Source organism: Grus americana, chromosome 4 (genome assembly GCF_028858705.1).
Source record: "Grus americana isolate bGruAme1 chromosome 4, bGruAme1.mat, whole genome shotgun sequence".
NCBI lineage: Eukaryota > Metazoa > Chordata > Aves > Gruiformes > Gruidae > Grus > Grus americana.
Window position 1 is genome coordinate 66,938,051 of NC_072855.1, and position 18,866 is coordinate 66,956,916.

Below are 18,866 nucleotides of genomic sequence, written 5' to 3' on the forward strand. Positions count from 1 at the left end.
TAACTGCTTGGTCCCTGAGTAGACTGTGTGGATTGTTCTCGGTCTCCACCTGTCCATTACCACTGTCACACTGGCTCTGCATCTGGCATCAGCTGTAATCAAATGTAGGCTACTTAGGTTGTCAGCAAAATTGAAGCTCAGGCTTTTATTACAAAGAACAAAACATTGCTAATTTTGATGTGAAAGTTGTGTCCTATATTTCTTCAGAATGATATATTTGGTGTGTATTGTGTATTTATTTGGTGGGCTACATTAGGATGAGTGTGGTGATGCTTCCCCTTTACTTGGCACTGTGAGGCCACACCTGGAGTTCTGTGTGCAGTTTTCTAGTACAAGAGAGAGATGGAACTACTGGGAAGAGTCCAGCAAAGGGCCACAAAGATGATTGAGGGACTGTCATATGAGGAAAGGCTGAGAGGGCTGGGAGTGTTCAGCTCAGAAGAGAAGGTACAGGGAGGAATCTTATCAATGTATATAAATAACTGAAAGGAGGGTGCAAAGAAGATGGACCCAGGGTCTTTTCAGTGGTGCCAAGTGCTAGGACAAGAGGCAGTGGGCACAAACTGAAACATAGGAGATGCTGTGCCACAGAAAGCACTTTTTTACTGTGACGGCAACTGACCGCTGGTACTTATTGCCCGGCAAGGCTGTGGAGTCCTCCACCTTGGAGGTACTTAGAAGCCATCTGGACATGGTACTGGGCAGCTGGCTCTAGATGGCCTTCCTTGAGTAGGGGGGTTGGAGCAGATAACCTTCAGAGGTCCCTTCAAACCTCAACCATTCTGTGATTCTGCAAAGGGTGAGTATTTAAGCCACATACATTAAATAACATGTTTCCAAGCTCCTTGGAGCTCAGTGCTTCTTAGAAATCTAGATGGAGCCACACTCCACTGTCCTTAGAATAGGAAAGAGTCTCCTCTGCAAATCAAAAGAGCTGTTTTTCTCATCTCTCCTGTTACCATCTGTTTGCACTAGACAATTTAATCCATATTAATACTCAGCTTTGAAAATATTTGACAAAAATCTCCATCAACCAGTCAATCATAGCCTGAAATAAATATTGAAGAGCACTCAAATGTCTTGGCCCAACTATCAGACATATCTGGATGCACTGGACCGTTGTTCAAAGGTTCATTGTGCATAACTGTGATTCTGACATATGAACACTGTCTGCCCAGATTATTAAAGAAAATAAAAATAAAGCCATCTGTTTATTTTACTTGCAGGTCACTTCCTGCTTATGCAGTTCTTGGAGATAAATGCTGTGAAGTACGGAACAGTGCCTCTTGCATTTTAAATTAATTCAAGAAGGCATACTGGTATTTATGACATCATAATTACATACAAAGGAAAAGAAAGAAATCATGCCTTTACGTGAAAAAAACTGACCAAGAAAAAAAGTTGTGTGTGAGCAATTGTAATGGCCTTATAATTAAAAAAAATAAAATTAACAACAAACTAGGGCTTCAGAAAAACATGTATTTTCTAAATCAAAGCTTTTTTTTTTTTTCCCCAGGTGCAGCATATGAATGGAAAGATTCTGAGCCTTTTCTGTATATCTGTTTGGTAAGGTTTCTGTTATGCTTCGACTGTGTGGGTTTCTCAGATAAATGCAGCATGTATTTTCCCCATCATTGGTGATCTGATGTACTGGGAAAGTGAAAGTAATTTTTTAATTGCTCTTTGGTGGCACATTATGTTCTGCATCTATCTGTGTTAGATGGAAGTATGCTGCTCTGGTGACAGTAAGCGCTGCATGTTTATACTTGATGTTTTCTGTGAGCTTTTAGAAGATATTGGAGTAGTTCCTCAGAAAACATGAACAATTACAGTTATATTGGATTTGGCCGATGAGAAGACTCTTTTTTTAACCTGCATTTACAGCTATGAAGGGTTAACAGTTGCATTTTAGTTTGATTTAAACAGAGCTTCAGCAAAATCTTTACTTTAAGGACTGTCTGTATAAGCTGCAAGGGAAATCAAGCTATGTCAATCTACTCTTTGGACACTGGCTTATTTCCTTACAGTGCAGCAAAAAATGTATCTGTAAAAAAGTAATTGCACAAATTATCCGAAAGAGATATCCATGACATATCACTGCTTTTCCAGAGAAATAGTAATGGAAATAGTATGTAGGTGTCTTAGTGATGTCTAAGATTAAGAAAGGACCAAGTCTTTTTTTGTAAACTGTTGAATTAGAAATTGCACTGGACCCTGAACAGCCTTGACACTGTCCAGCCATAATAATGGCAACTTTTGTAGACCTTGGAAATAGAACTACTCTCTCCCTCACTTGCACAGGCATGCAGAGGTGGGACAGAGTTTTGCCAATTGGTTCCTTTGTTGCTGGCAGACAAAAAGATAAATTAGTGTTGCAACCTGCCTTTCCCTTTCCTTTTTTTAAAGTTTGCTTAAAAGACTAAGACTAAGATCAAGAGCTTTGCAGATGTATCAAGAATTAATGACCCTTGTGTAAGTCACACATTCCGTGCCAAACAATCTACATCCCAGCTGAGGTGACGAGTACAGAGACAAACTCTGACAGGGAGTATGTCATGGGAGTAGCAACCGTACAGGAACAAGTATTGGGAATGACTTCTTACAGGGAAAACAAAAGAAGATTAGGGATTTAGAAAAAGATGTGACCAAGATGTCAATAAAAATGAAAGTTGACTAGTCTGACAAGTCTTGGATTTCAAAGTTTTGTTGGATGTATATCTAGACCCTGATGGGTCTGATTCTCTCTCTTTTTTTTTTTTTCTTACTGTTTTTTTTGCCTTTCCTTTGTGTTAGTATGAGACAGAGGTATCCTCTTACGCAGTGATTCCCTTGAGCTTTTCCTACTTATCTGTCTTTTAATCATAGTGAAGAATCCAGGCCTTTTGACACAATCCCTCCTCGCAGATGAGGATTAGCTAAAATAAAGGGAATTACCTACTCCATGCTAGGCAAGGTTGAGGTATAGTTAAGGGGAAAACATATGCATGGAGCTCTTGCTTTTTCTCTATGTGCTACAGACCTCTTAAGGAAAGAACAAATAATGCTTTCTTCTGGGGAAGCCATTTTGAGTTGCTATTCAGTCAGTGTCAAATTCAGTTTGGCCTCAGTAGGAACAAGAGGAGTTGCAGCCTGTAGCCCACATTCTTTGAATCTGTCTGACAGATGGAGTCATCACAAAGGAGAGAGGTAGTAACCCCTGATTTAGTGTGTAAAACTGTTTTAAGCCGTATTTAAGCTCTTCATGGTCCGTGCCAGAACTGATTCAAAAGTCTTACATTTCTGTCTGTGCAGGAGAGTTGGGCCAGGTCAAAATCCTGTGCCTGGATCCTTACTATGGAAACTTCTGCATCAGACCTTAAATCAAAACTGCATGGGTCACGCTTGTCTACGCCCTTGAATTACAACAAACAGCTTTGCGGTATAATAGGGTCTTTGCTAATGCAATTAAAATATCTAGGAAATAAAAGACAAGATGTGAGTTATATGGTTATAACGCAGCGCCTCAAAATAAAAAAAAATGTTTGGGCATCATCAGGAATAGTACCAAAAAAAAAAAAAAAAGACAGAGGACACTGCTTTGCTGCTATATAAAAATTTGGCTTTGCCCACATCTTAAATACTGTATGTGGTAATTGTCTCCCCATCTCTAAAAGAACAGATTGGAGTTAAAGGAGGTACAAAGACAAGAAACTGAAATAGTTATGAGGATGGGGCTGCAGCATAACAAGGAGAGACTGAAATGTCTGGGATTCTCAAGTATGGGGAGGAGAAGGCTGACAGATGAAATTGATTTTTATAAAGCTATGAAGAAGATGATAGATCAAATGCAATCCATTATTCACCAAACGCTGTATTAATAGAACTAGGGGCTACATAATTTCTTTGGCTTTAAATCAATCCTTTACTAGTTTCATCACTTTGCACACTACATAGTTAACTTCTAGTATGTGCTACCACAGGAGATGGTGGAAAAAGGCAATGCGAACAGATCAAGAAATTAGAAGAAACCATGGATTGGAGGTCCATAAATAGGTACTGAAGAGATTGGTCAGGAGTATTCTGTAACAACCCCAGTACAGCTCACAGAATCACAGAATGGTAGGGTTTGGAAGGAACCTCTGGAAATCACCTAGTCCAACCCCCCTGCTAAAGCAGGATCACCTAGAGCAAGTTGCAGAGGATCAAGTCCAGCTGGGTTTTGAATATCTCCAGAGAAGGAGACTCCACAACCTCTCTGGGCAGCCTGTCCCAGTGCTCTGTCACCCTCACAGTAAAGAAGCTTTTCCTCATGTTCAGATGGAACTTCCTGTGTTCCCGTTTGTGCCCATGGGCCCTTGTCCTGTTGCGGGGCACCACTGAAGAGAGTCTGGTCCTGTCCTCTTGACACCCACCCTTTAGATCTTTGTAAGCATTGATGAGATCCCCTCTCAGTCTTCTCTTCTCCAGGCTAAACAGACCCAGCGCCCTCAGCCTTTCTTCGTACGAGAGATGCTCCAGTCCCCTAATCATCCTCATAGCCCTCCACTGGAGTCTCTTCAGTAGTTCCCTGTCTTTCTTGAACTGGGGAGCCCAGAACTGGACGCAGCACTCCAGATGAGGCCTCACTAGGGCAGAGTAGAGGGGGAGGAGAACCTCACTCAACCTGCTGGTCACGCTCTTCTCAGTGCACCCCAGGATACCATTGGCCTTCTTGGCCATAAGGGCACACTGCCGGCTCTTGAAGAGGAGACAGAATACTTGGCTAGATGAACCCCAGTAGGGTGTTTCTTATGGTTTTTGTGTTTTTTAAGGCTCTCACGTATGGTGTCTGGTGAAACCAAAGGCTAAAGATTTAGGCGAATTCTTTCTCCAGCAGAATTCAAAGATTTTTTTTTTTTTCTTATCTTTTGGGTTGGCTATTCTAGCTTATGCTCTGTAATACATCGGTCTGAGAGTGTTTTCTTCTTTCTTTTGTCTGTAAATCAGCCATTTCAGCCTCATGGAACAGAAGGTGATAGCTTGTGGGGTTTTTTTGTTTGGGTTGGGTTTTTTGTTTGTGGTTTTTTTTTTTTTTTTAAATAAGAATTCAACCAATGCTTGGAGTTAAGTGCAATTACACACAGAGTAGAAAGGTGGTAGAACTATATTGTGTAATTTTATTTTTGGAAAAATAGTTTGCAACTATTGCAACTGCAATATTGAAAATAATCTATAAAAGAATTCTGGGAAAATATATTTTCACAATATAATTGAGTGGTATTCAGTAATGACTTAGGTTTTTTTAACTTTGCTGTTCTCAACTAGTACACTATTTTTTGACATCTTGATGGGATGAGCTACTAGGTCTGACTAAAATTGGTAGAGTTAATCCCTTTTGGGGATGAATTTAAGCCACTTCATTCTAGATTTGAGTCCTTTATACTCTGTTTTGAGGAAGTTTGTAAGTATTTAATTTTTGGTGAGAGCGAATATTACCTCTCCCTCTTCCTCTTTTTCCTTCATTTGAGTAGTATGTTACTGTCAGGCTTGAGAGCATGGAGTTTATTTATTTGCAAGCCAGCTGACATGAGACTGTCGATGCAATTATGTTAACCAGCCTTTTGAATCCATTTTTTTTATTTGATGGACAGACATGCCTTTACTATGCTTTCTGCTCTCTGTGAGATGACTTAAGAGAAAGGTAAATTATTGTGTACAATTTATAGACTCCACGAAGAGTTTTCAGGAAATAATTATTCTGCTAAAATTGGTGAGTTTTGGGGATCAATAAACACTTTGTTGGCTCTCTAAATACCAGCTTAAAACCAAGATGGCAAACAAAAAATAGCACAAAGAACTTGGGAATATTTCTGCACCAGAATGTTCATGATTGTATTTTTATGTTACTTCTTTTAGCACGAATTACAAGACTGGGCAGAGTCTAAATGACATACCCTGGGGTGGCCGGTTTCATTCTCCTGTTTCCTGCTTCTCTGTCTCTCTTATCCTCTCCTGGAAGCAGGACAGGCCTTTCCGCACCAGCCTGAGCAAGGAATAGGCAGGAGAAAGGTTGTACTCCTCCTTCCTTCAGACTCAAACATTAGCTCTTCACCTTTTGCCCAGTAAAATGCCAGAATATTTTGTCTGAGGTAAGCAGATGCCAAGCAAGTGCGGAATGAACCTGTGCTGAGATGCAGGAGCCGATGGTATAGGAGAAGATGAAAAGGAGTGGGTCTCTGTGTCCCAGTGATGCTTCACATAACCTCCACAGTGAAGTCCTCCTAGAGAGGTCACAGACACCTTCGCACCCCTTCCCAGCGAGATCAAATTCGTTCAAGCAGGAAACTTGTGGAGAGGAGGAAAAGCCCCATCCCTTTCAGCAGATACCTAAATCCTTTTGCACTTACTGTTTTTTGCAAATACCACAATAGTTGGCGTTATCAGGAGACAAAGTCCTATTTTCTGTCAGTAACACGAAGATTCCAGCGGTGTCACCTATTGCTGTCAGTCATTATCACTGAGGCAGTTACCCGGCTTCTCAGCCAAACTTAGCTCACTCTGGGAGTTTGGGGGGAGGCGGGGAAAGCAGAGTTGGTGTTTGACAGCCTGCACCTGGGAGTGTACTTGCACCCTTTTATGCCTTATCACACAGCTGTACCAGCCAAATACTTTCTTTGTGTGTCAGGAAAAGGTGCAGTGACAGGAGCTGGCTGCCAGTTATTTGACAAGAGAGTGGTTCAGGGAGAGAACTGGATGGTTAGTTGAAGATAAGATGCTAAAAGATGTATACCTACAACTGATATTTTATGTGGTTATGATGAAGGAATCAGTGACCTTTGCAGTGCTGCGAAATGGATCACAGAGTCAGGTCTCAGCAAAATTTTACAAATCCTAGGTTGTAGTGTTTCTTACCATTGAAAAGATTTTTGAAGATTAATGTTTGGGAGAAAATTATAGGAACATATTTGCAAAATTCCTGTGGTGTTTTTGTGTTTGTTCTCAGAGAGCTTTTAGATTTCGGGTAGCAACCTGTTTTTCTTGACTTTCACCAATGTTGTCTGACTTAGCAAATGACCCTGCAGGCCTTTAGTCTCTTTTTGTGCTCACTGATGGCCAGGACCTCTTGCTTTTACAAAGACTTGTGTGGCTTGACATGGCTTAAGGCTGCTTCAGTTATGAGCTTCGCAAACAAAAGTTAGCTTTGCTATAGCTTCAATGCCAGAAAATAAACACACATACACTTGCAATCCAATGAAATTCAGGCAAAGTCTTTCTAGGGTTTTTAGTTCAATCACTACAGCCCTACTCAACTAGGGAGCCTAGAGAACAAGTAAAGAGTAGAAGGAAGAGTCCTGCCTGCCTTTCATGTAGAAAAACCTGACTTCTTCATCCTTTTCAAGGCAACAGAATGTCAAGTCAGGTTGTGTTGCCTAAGGCTGCTATGCAGTGAGGGGATTTAAATGTAACCTCTGCATACAGAAAAAGGAAGTCCCTTAATTCATTCAATATTTTATTAGAAATCTCTTAATGCTGGTCTTATTCCTAAAGGTAAACATCTCAGAGGCTTTTCAAAGCCTGTATTTCATTATTTAATAATCTGTTTTCAGTAACACAATTCCCTAGGTCTGAGCTTGTAACTAAGTCCACAGGCTGGAAATATCAGCAGTCCAGGAACTGTTAAATAATTAAGCCATTGGTGCCTGTAAGTGTTAGGGCTTGAATCACTCATATTTAATTTTCACAAACTGCTGTGAAAAAAAAGTGTCATGAAAAAAGACTACTTACAAGCTTTTTTTAAAGACAATATGACTTTTGTCTACAGTGGCATGGTTTGAAACTGTATGAGTTTTTGTTTAGAAAGTAGTATTTATAGGACAATATTTAGCAATCAGCCTGTACATACTAGTTCTCTGTGTTGAGCAGTTTCACCTGTATGTGATAGAGTTCTCCTGTCTTCTGGACTCACTGGAAATCCCTACCTCCATTCAGTGGTAAAATACATTTTGATAGGACTTCTGTATGGCAACCTTTTTAAAATAAATCCTGGGAGTAGCTATTGACTGGAAATACAGGATAGTGTTTAGGGCTGTGCTGTTCCACAACCATACTAGGTGTGTGTGCATAAGCACTCGTTCTTGTGCTTGCGTGTGTGTGTGCGTGCATATTTGTGTGCATGTATCCTGTCTCTCAAATGGGGGAAATGTCTGTGAAGGTAACTGAAGGCCAAATATTCGGACTACTCACTTTGACATCTCAGACACTGAGGTGGAAGTGGGATCATTTTGAACGCACAGGATATGACATAGACTGCTCTCTAATTTCAAGCAGATGGAGGCAGGTCAGCCCACTGAGGGAGTTTCTCATCCATGCATGATCTATGTCATGATTTTTCTTCATCAGAGAAAGATGATGAGATTGGTTTTATCATAGTATCATTTACCCTGGAGGAGGACAAAGTAGTACAATCACAGATACAGTGTAGGAGAACAGGAGTTCAAGGAGGAATAACAGAGGGCTTTTGTGAGCACTAATAACATGCACTCCCTAATATAGTCCAGACAGAAAACAATGGAATGAGTGCCATAATTTACTATGGAATCAGATTACTTTCTTCTGTAGACAATTTGAATTCAATTGCTATGTGGAGTGAGATGGTTAGATGGAAATGGGGGGGAGAGAAGGGGAAGAAAAAGATATTTTGATTAAATGTTGTAGTACGTGAGAATATTTTTCCTTGTACTGATAAATGGAATTCTGTACTTTGCAGTGTAAAAACCACAAATTACTACAAGGCAGGAAATACATATAGACTGTCTTGAATACTGTTTTTTGTTCTGTTGCATATGATAGTATGACAATGCTCCTTTCTGTATGCATCATCAAAGGTACTTATTAAGCTAAGGTCTGGAAATAAGTGGTTAGAGTTAATCTATTTTTTCATTGTGCCCATTTGTTTACTTTAGCTTTTTGAAATACTTTGGGACTCTTGTGATCTGTAGTAGGAAATCTGTCTTCACTGCCTTCAGAGTTTATTTGCTGTGTTTGCAAGCTTAGACTATATTGGCATCATTACTAAGGAGAAACTAGCTTTTGATGATGTAGGAAGCATTAGCAACTTTATACACACATACAAACATTACAGTAAAGAACAAATTATAAATTCTTTGCTTTCAAACCACTCAAATTATGAAATACTAGAATTAGGGTCACCTCTGCAACCTCTGTTAGATCCCTCTGTCTTCTGTATGTTCATTATAAAATACTTAGTAATTTTGGCCATCAGCATGAAAATATTTTTCTGGTAACTTTGAGGAGAACAAATTGCCTCAAACATCTAAAAAATTATAAAAACATGAAGCTTGTTCTTCAGATCACCAAATATTTTAAAATAACTTTCCTCTTGGCTAGTTGACTGGACTTATTTGCTGCCTTGATTTAAACATCATATTGACGTCTTGTGATTAGCTGCAAAAAGAATGTGGAGATATTCATGATTAGCCAATATCCTGTGAATTAAGCAGGCTGTGACTATTTTTTGCAATTGAGTAATGGTGAACAGCAGACTTAAACAGCTCTTTTTTAATGAATCATAGAATCATAGAATGGTTTGGGTTGGAAGGGACCTCAAAGACCATCTAGTTCCAACCCCCCTGCTGTGGGCAGGGACACCCTCCACTAGACCACGTTGCCCAAAGCCTCATCCAACCTGGTCTTAAACACTTCCAGGGAGGGGGCATCCACAACGTCTTTGGGCAACCTGTTCCACTACCTCACCACTCTAACAGTAAAGAATTTCTTTCTAAGATCTAATCTAAATCGACCCTCCTTCAGCTTGAACCCATTACCCCTTGTCCTGTCACTACACTCCCTGATAAACAGTCCCTCACCAGCTTTCCTGTAGGTCCCCTTCAGGTACTGGAAAGCTGCAATTAGATCTCCTCGGAGCCGCCTTTTCTCCAGGCTGAACGATCCCAGCTCTCTCAGCCTGTCCTCATAGGAGAGGTGCTCCAGCCCTCCGATCAGCTTCGTGGCCCTCCTCTGGACTTGCTCCAACAGCTCCATGTCTCTCCTGTACTGGGGCCCCCAGAGCTGGACACAGTACTCCAGGTGGGGTCTCACTAGAGTGAAGTAGAGGGTCAGGATCACCTCCCTCGACCTGCTGGTCACACCTCTTTTGATGCAGCCCAGGACACGGTTGGCTTTCTGGGCTGCAAGCGCACACTGCGGGCTCATGTTGAGCTTCTCATCAACCAATACCCCCAAGTCCTTCTCCTCGGGGCTGCTTTCAATCCATTCCTCACCCAGCCTATAGTCGTGCTTGGGACTACGCCGACCCACGTGCAGGACCTTGCACTTGGCCTTGTTGACCTTCATGCGGTTCACACGGGCCCACCTCTCCAGCCTATCAAGGTCCCTCTGGATGGCATCCCTGCCCTCCAGCGTGTCGACCACACCACACAGCTTGGTGTCATCGGTAAACTTGCTGAGGGTGCACTTGATCCCACTGTCCATGTCGCCGACAAAGATGTTGAACAGTGCTGGTCCCAGTACCGACCCCTGAGGAACACCACTCGTCACCGTTCTCCACTTGGACATTGAGCCATTGACCACAACTCTTTGAGTGCGACCATCCAGCCAATTCCTTATGCACTGAGTGGTCCATCCATTGAATCCATGTCTCTCCAATTTAGAGACAAGGATGTCGTGCGGGACAGTGTCAAATGCCTTGCACAATTGTTTTCCAAAAATCAAAGCTCTACCTTATGGGGTTTTTTGAATGAAAATGTAGAATTATGATTTTAGCAAGTAAAAAATAATTATTTATGGAAAATTGTTTTCACCAAACACTCCGTTATATTTCTGGTTGTTTTCCAGGATATATATTTTGTGGGTTTTTTTCCTTTGTTTTGTTAGCAAAAGCTGCTTATTGGAGACCATTCATTTGTCCAGTGATCTCTTCAGTACTAAAACTTGCTGATTTGTTTTTAGTGAAGTAATTCAATACTGTAGCAGCAATAGAGGATAAAACCAACTGCACGACATAGCAAGTAACTTTTACTTCTGAAGGACCTTATCGATTTATTAATATGAATGTGCATGTATGGTATTCACGTCAAACCAAGAGGATTCTGTATCTAAGACAATGCTGCGTTGTATTAGATCAGGGGTTTAGAGTGCAGGAATGGTTTGTGGGGTTTTGGTTTTTTTCTTAAGTCCTTTTACTCTGATGCAATGCAGTATATCCTTTAGTTCTTCATGACTCTCTGAACTTAAAGTGTGTATTTTAAAACACCAACCAGACAAATGATAGCATGGAAGCTTGTGACATATTCATTTTATTTGAGACTGGTACTTCAACATTTTGCTCTTTAAATAACACAAACATTTTCTGTTTTGTTTTTGATAATTGCTAAAGAGTTGTGTCCCCAGCCACCTTACTGAAATAAATCAAAACAGTTCCTTGTATGCACTGTATTATAACAACAGCAGATGACTTATTTTAATGACATTTTATCCTTTTTTGAGAGGAGCAGAAGCATTAGTGTGCAAGATGAAAGATTATTTAAAATAGTAATAAGATAGTTATTCAGTTCCAGGAAAGCAACCTCAAATCACCTTAGATTTGGAACAAGGAAAGCACATACACAGGTAGTTGTTGCAGAGCTGCTAAACTGAGGTAGCTTGTCAAACTTTCTGCCCTGTTCTTGCTCACTTTGAGGCAAGTGTGATGCAACTTGCCTCCCTTCTTGTCTTCAGTCTGGGGATAAAAGGACATTCATAGCAGCAACATAAGAGGCTTCTGCCAGTTTTCCATCAATAGGTAAATTCAGTATTTCTTGGGGAATGCATGTCCCTGAAGAACAGAAGGAAGAAATAAATAACTCATCTTGAATGAGTATTCTAAGAATAAGCACATGTGTAAATATGAATGATGTAATGCACATTAGTCTTTAGAATTAAGTTTTCCCTTTGGAACTAGCAGGCAATTAAATGTCAAATTTGAGGCAGAAATTGAACCAAGATGCTAATAGATTATCCTTTCTCTGTTGCAACAACACTCTCATTTCCTCTTTAAAAATCCAGGTTGTTAAACTGGTTTAGATGTCACGAAAGGGCTTGGACAAATAGCTGATAGATCCGTGCATTAATCTGGATAACTTTGGTACTGTTGGCTTACTGTAAACCACAAAAAGTCATACTGATGTGTGTCTGTCCACAAAATTAATCTTAAGACAACACTGCAACTTGCTTTAGAGGCCGCTCCTAACATAAAGAAGTTTAATCCAGTAGTTGCACCTGGAATTTCACTGTATCTCTAAAGAAATGGGAATGAACGTCAAATGCGGTTTTTAATGCTTGTTAAAGTCAAAACTTACTGAATTTCATTACTTAGGTCCTTGTTGTTTTAAACCACTTATTAATGAATTGATTAATTTATAATTATTTAATTTATTATCTATTAATTATGTAATCACTTGATTTAATTTATCATATATTTATAATTCTTTACATACTTCAGTTAATTGCCAATTAATATTAATTATTCCTTTATAAATTATTCCACTTTCAATCATTAACTTTCAACATACTATGAATCTCCATCAACAGCTGTGCATTTTCAATACACTGTACTTTATTGGTAACAGATCTGGTATTTCCTTCGATAATGCTATTTGATCTCACTCAGAGATTTTTATTGTTTATTCATAAGAAAGTTTTCCTACTGTACAAATTTTAACCTTTTTCTACTACAGTTTCAATACTTTAGCTCTTGCTACCATAAATGCTGCCATATTACCTTTCCTCTGAAACCCAAGTGATAGTCCAATAAATAATTGTAGGAAAGTTTTACCCCTGTAACAGCTTGCTCAGAATAAATATGTCTTGAGAAAGGACATTAAGAAATGAAAAATTGGTTCGTATACATATCTCTTAAACCTTTTGGTTTTCCAGTTTTATTAAGCAGAGTTCACTTTAAACTTGTAATTCCAGAGGCAGATCATTGAAAGAAGATTCAAAGAGAGCTAATTAAATTGTCCTTTACAAAAATATCTTTATGGAAAATGTGACCTTTCTGGTTTTATGCTATGGATGACAAAATTCCATTTTAAGGTTTCAAAGGACAGAACACTTGATTGTATTGTCTGTTTTCTAGGTCTTCAATTTTCTTGCACCTTGGCCAGGTCAATAGATTCTAGTTATTAAGCTTTTGTTCATTTTTTTCCTTATTGTCCAGAATAACCAGTAGATGGCTGGAACACATTTGAATGCACAGCATTTGAAGATCAGAGGGAAAAATCATGGATTTATGAAAAGAAATAAGTGGATCATATAAACGGGAAAGAAGGAGGAAGTAGAAGTTTAGCAAATGGCTCTCTTCTGAGACACAAATCGTATTTGCTGATGTTGCAGGCACTGAGACTGCACTCAGGGACTATTGGGCAGGAATGGGACACCAGTAGCGTGCATTTTGTACATGGTGCTGCTGACCCCCAGCTCTTCAAGGTGAGACTCTGCTGGCCAGATTCTCTTCTCACATGGGCTTATGCAGAGTGCCTCTGCCAGAACTGCTCAGATGGAAGGTACAGCACTTCTGAAAACTCTCAGCCATCTTAGCACGCCTATTCTGGCAATTTAAAATTCAATTAGAGTAAACATTTGATCCAAGTATTTAAACTTCAACTAGCACTCTCCTCTAAACTTAATAGAGTTGTGAGGAGAGCAAGTGCTTCGGGCCAGCACTGTGCTTCAGGTACTGCAAGAAATCTGCCTGTATAGCTGGTAAGGCAGCAGTGAAGGTATATTATGTCTTAGTACATAGTCCTAAACTGACTGCAAGTATATTCTGAACCTTGTCCTCCATTTGCAATGTTTGGAGGCTATCCTGATTAGGTCTAAGCAATCTACTTGGATTATTGTGCTGGAAATGTGGCACTGGAGATTTTTTATTGTTAGACATTTTAGCTCTGTTAACCTATACCGTGATAAACAGTAAATACTGTCAGCATCTCTATGGCACATCTACTTCTGTTTGGTTGACGTTTTTGCATATTCTGGAAAAGAAACCAAATTATGAATGACAGCCTACAGCACTCCCCTTTGCACTAGTTTGAATGAATTAAGCAGGTTATAGAACTATGTTTTCTTATGGCTTTTAGGTTGAGAGAAAATTATTGGTTTTGCCAGATCCTTGACTTCTTTTGTGTGAGGCACAGGGTCTCTGTGAATCCACATTACCTCAGGGAGAGTTTAAAGAATTCACCAGTTCCTAGAGGGTCCATTGCTGGATCAGGCCAATGGTAGACATAACAGGAATGCAAATTACTTCCATTATACAATTTTAATAAATATGATTCAAAGACAACTGTTCCTGCAACTTGTTCAACAGAAAGAAAAAAAAAAAAGCCCAAGCCAACTGCTGAACAAAAATGTCAGTAGCTGTGATGAATTATAATTCATTTTGAACAGAAAATGATAAATATATGACCTAAAGGAAAAGAAAACTTTAGGCAATGTAATTAGGGGAAGAAAAATCCCATTAGTATTACAAACTATGGGCTGAGCAGGAAACTCCCTAGTGTAAGAAATGAGGCTTCAAATCTGCAGTTGTTCCAAATCAAGCTAGAAATGCATACAGGAATGATGCAGCAAGTCTTGCGAAAGGTGAGGGTCTCCAATGAAAGACAATTTCTATGATTCTAAATGTTTATCCAGAGAAAATTCAGAAATAGTTGATTTCACATACAGAAAAGCATTAATAACAGCCTTAATAAGACAGTCACCTCACTGTTACAGTAATGGTCTTGCCTACAGAAGATTGCTAAGCAGATTTTTTTTTCTTTCCCATGCTTGTGGAACATCTTCAGTTTGTGAACTATTCATTTGTGCTTCTGGGCAAAACCTCAAGCTCAGAGTGATCTGCATAGCCTTCTGCCTTTTCCTGCGTATCATCTGCTCTCTCTTCTTCCTCTGCTTTTATAACATAATTCATCTTCTTTTCCTTCTTACAAGATATTTCTTACCCTTTAAGTCCATGTGAAATGGTCACTAGTATTCTCTTCACTATCTTATTTCCGCTATAGGAGAGACTCCTATACATGAAACTTAAACTTCCTATCATCAAGTCCAAATCTTAATCACCCATCAATTTGTACATATCCATTCATAGAGCCATCTCTTCTTCAGTGTGCAGTGTATTTTCTTTTTCTCCTCTCTGTTTAGACCATGCCACTTTCCACAGGCTTAAGGCTGGTCGTGGGTCACTATTTTAGTGCTTCAATTTGTAGCTGTGGTGCCGTGCAAGGAAGCACAGCATGCTTGCCATTACTCTGCTAGCCTCGGATTGTAGGATGGAAAATAGTTTTTAAAGATGTATCCCTGAATGTCAGAGGTAACCATGCTTTAAAAGTTAATTTGGCCATTTACCATCTCCATATTCCTAATCCCATAAGATTTTATTTTATTTTTAAAATTATGGAAGGTAACACGGAGTCACATTATCATCACTGGATTCCAGTAAAATTAATGCTGTATGTTGGATTTAAACAAGTCTTAACCATCCACTGGCACTGAGACTCACATCTATTGATGTGTACTATTTAAACCTGTAACAGGCTCTGCAGAACTTAATGCTGTGGTATGTCATCATTTCTTATGTATGTAGATTGCAATTTGAAGTTGTGGGTTTTGCTGTATGTTTCTCACATTACAGAATAAAGTTTGCTGAAATTCAGAGGAGATATGCAGTAATGAACATTAAGTGTATTTACTTTTCTAGAGTCTTGGTTTTGTCTCTAATGACTAAGGTTAAATGTGTGGAGACTGGGAGTTACAGAAGCTATTACCAGTGAGTGGGAAGGAGGGTTGCATTGCTGTGCCCAGATACATAGCAACAAACAGCACACAAAATATTAGACTACAGTGAAAGCAGAGGAGAGACATTTGCTCTGTTGGCTGCCAAACCCAAGCTCTTGTGGACTGATGAAAGGAATGTGCTCCAGAGGTGAGGCCATACTTAATGAGATAGCTCCTCCATGATGCTTAGAAAGTTATGACAAGAGAAGAGACAGGGAGCATGTACAGTCTCTGTTTGTTTGCTCCTGGAACTGTTCAATGGAAATCTATGCCTAGAACCTGAGGTTGTGTCGGTGGATTTGCATGATCCTTCTTGACACCAGTGTACACCGGGAGTCATCCTGCATTTCAAAATAAAAGGCCTTTTTAAATACAATCGATGTGTGGAGGAGCAGTATAAGTGAGTGTGCGCAGAACTGAGTGTAACACTTGAGGGGAAAGACAGAACTGTCAGTGACAGGCTGACCCACAGGGTCTCATACGGGCAGCCCGTGAGTGACTCCTGGCGTATCCGTTAACTGTTGCCTGTCTCCTGCCGGTTTTGTTTCCTTCCTTAGCCAAGACCATCCTGGTGAGTGGGGCACACTATGCTGGACAGCTGTCCCCCTGCATTTCTGAGAGTGGCAGGAGGATTGCATTGCCTGTTCTGTCATCTCTGGTGTCTAGCCCAGGAACCTAGTTTGAGGCGATTACTGATGTCTGCTGAGTCTGATACTCAGATTAGCAAAAAACAAAAAAGGGATAACTGAGTGACATCCGAAATTCTAACTATATAAGATGCCAGAGCTAGAGACTATCTGTTCTGATCCTGTGAGAAGAGACTTTATTTAAATGTTGAATGGTAGATTAAATATTAAGGGCCTGATTCTTCATTGCATTGCACTGGTGTTATTCCAGGATCAGTATTCTGACTGCATCTTTAAATATTAAATTTCTTCTGACAGGATGGAAGCTGATATGCAACCTCTGACATTGGGCTCCCATGCTGTTTCTTATGTCACAAATGATGACAATTGCCAGAAACAGTGACTAGCAGCAGCAAGAGACTCTACAATATTCACTTTAATTATATTCTGTATTTTCAGGTATAATTTACAGTTTTAAAGTGTTGAGAAATGAGTGTCATGACATGGGTGCTAAGTATCCTGTAGCAAGCCACTGGGAACAGGAAAGTTTTTCTTTCAAGATTCAACAAAAACAGTCCCTTACTGTGTGACAGAAACAAGCTGCACCAAACCTGCCAATGATTCAGCATGTTTTTCTAAATTCAAACTGGGCTGCAGCCTAAAGTTTGCAGTAGGGATTCAGACCCTGCAGGGAAGCACCAGGGGCTTGAGCCTTTTTCCCAGCATCCGTCATGGTGCCAGGTAGGGAACCGAATGAGTAGCAAAACACTCTCTGTACTAAAATAGCATAACAAATGGCTCCAGGGCACACAGAGAGAGGCCAATACACAGCATTAATTAGCCTAAAAGTAATTAGCAAAATATTGCTAAAAATCATAAGTGGCACGATTGAGAGCTGGATGAGTTTTTGAACTCAGCAATATGAAAACCCGTGTGTAGTAACTGTGAATTTGATGCACATTGGGAGGTTTCGGTGATGAGCAGACCAGTTTTGACTGGAAGAGAGAAACACAGTATAAAATATAATTCACTGTAGAAATTAAAGGCTCTGAGTGAAATGTAAAGTTTTTCCAGCAAATTCTGACCTATGCAAGACAGAGCAGCAGCAGACATTACTCTTTACTAGAATTAGTCATGTTAATTGCAGTAAACATTTTCTTGCATTTAGCTGTGTTTTTCTAGGTGGAAACTGTCTTGAAGTGAATCATTCATTTTTCAAATGTGTTCATAATTCAATAGTTCAGGACAAATATTTGAGACTAGATTTCAGCATATGGATCATACATGAATAGCCTGTTCTTAGTTTTACTTCCTACATTCACTATTTAGTTTGACATCCTTGAGCTATGTGGTCCATCATATAAGTCTTGAGTTTTAAAATACTTTTTCCATTTTTCACTATACTGCTGCTCTTGACCAATAAGAAATGAAGAACATTTGCTAAATGCAGGAGCCTTAAATGACTGGAGAGCCAAGGCATTATTGACATTCTTATCTTTTTTTTCCCTGTTTAATTGAATCTGTGAACTGTTAAGGTGATTGGGACTTCCAGTGGGGACTTAGGCTCCTAAATCACTTCACACTCATGAGAAAATATATTATCTCTAAAAAGATACAGTTTGGTGTATGCTGTCACCACAGGTCAAGGCAGAAAGCTACAGTATGCAGTATTCTTCAGCAGGGATAAGAGTTCTTTCTCTGTCTGTACTGATGACATTCTTGTCTGATGCTTTCAGCAATATCCTTTAACAATACTGGGTTTTGCCTTCCAGTGTATAGTTATATCATCTGGCACATTGCTCCTATGTAGTTCTGGTTTTGTGACTATTTTCTTTCCCAATATGACTGCTTGGAATGAAGAATATCTAGTGTGTAGGATCCTTGGTCCTACACATACCTGTGATAATTAAATGTTTCCTTACTGTCTGTTTCTTCTATACAGGGCACTCTGCTGTACAATATGTTGATGGGATGGCACACCATTCCTGCAGTGTACTTTTAAGAGATTATTAAAAGGGGACTAAATAGAAATTGCACGTGTCAAAAATCAAACCAGGTTGAAAATACCAGAAGCACTTCAGGAGGGATAAATTTTTAGATGTTAAAAATATCTAGACAGCATGTAAAATAAATTTGTTAATGAATATAAACTATATAAATGGAAATTCGGTTATAGAGATGGTGTAGACATAAGCTTGTGTCAATATCAAACATGACAAAAGAGCTTTGAGAGAGTCAGTACACAAAAGTTTCACGATGGACATAGAGACAACCAGTACCTAGTGGAGATGCCTAGTGTAGGTCCTGGAAGCGAGAGAGCTGGGTGAATGCAGCCTTCTGCCCAGCCAGCCCTGCTGCCTGACAGCCTCTGGTATCGGGAAGTGCTACATTCAGAGGGGTTTCAGGTAGTTATGTTGGCTGACTTGC

The 18,866-nt window shown here is 39.7% G+C and overlaps 1 protein-coding gene across 1 annotated transcript in view; it reads left to right on the top strand.

Moving 5' to 3' along the window:
* Positions 1-18,866, top strand: part of TTC29 (tetratricopeptide repeat domain 29) — a 348,965-nt gene that overhangs the window by 47,925 nt on the left and 282,174 nt on the right. The window contains exon 3 of the mRNA XM_054824216.1: positions 1,517-1,566. The gene's annotated coding sequence lies outside the window, so the exon portion shown is untranslated. The remainder of the gene's footprint in view (positions 1-1,516; positions 1,567-18,866) is intronic.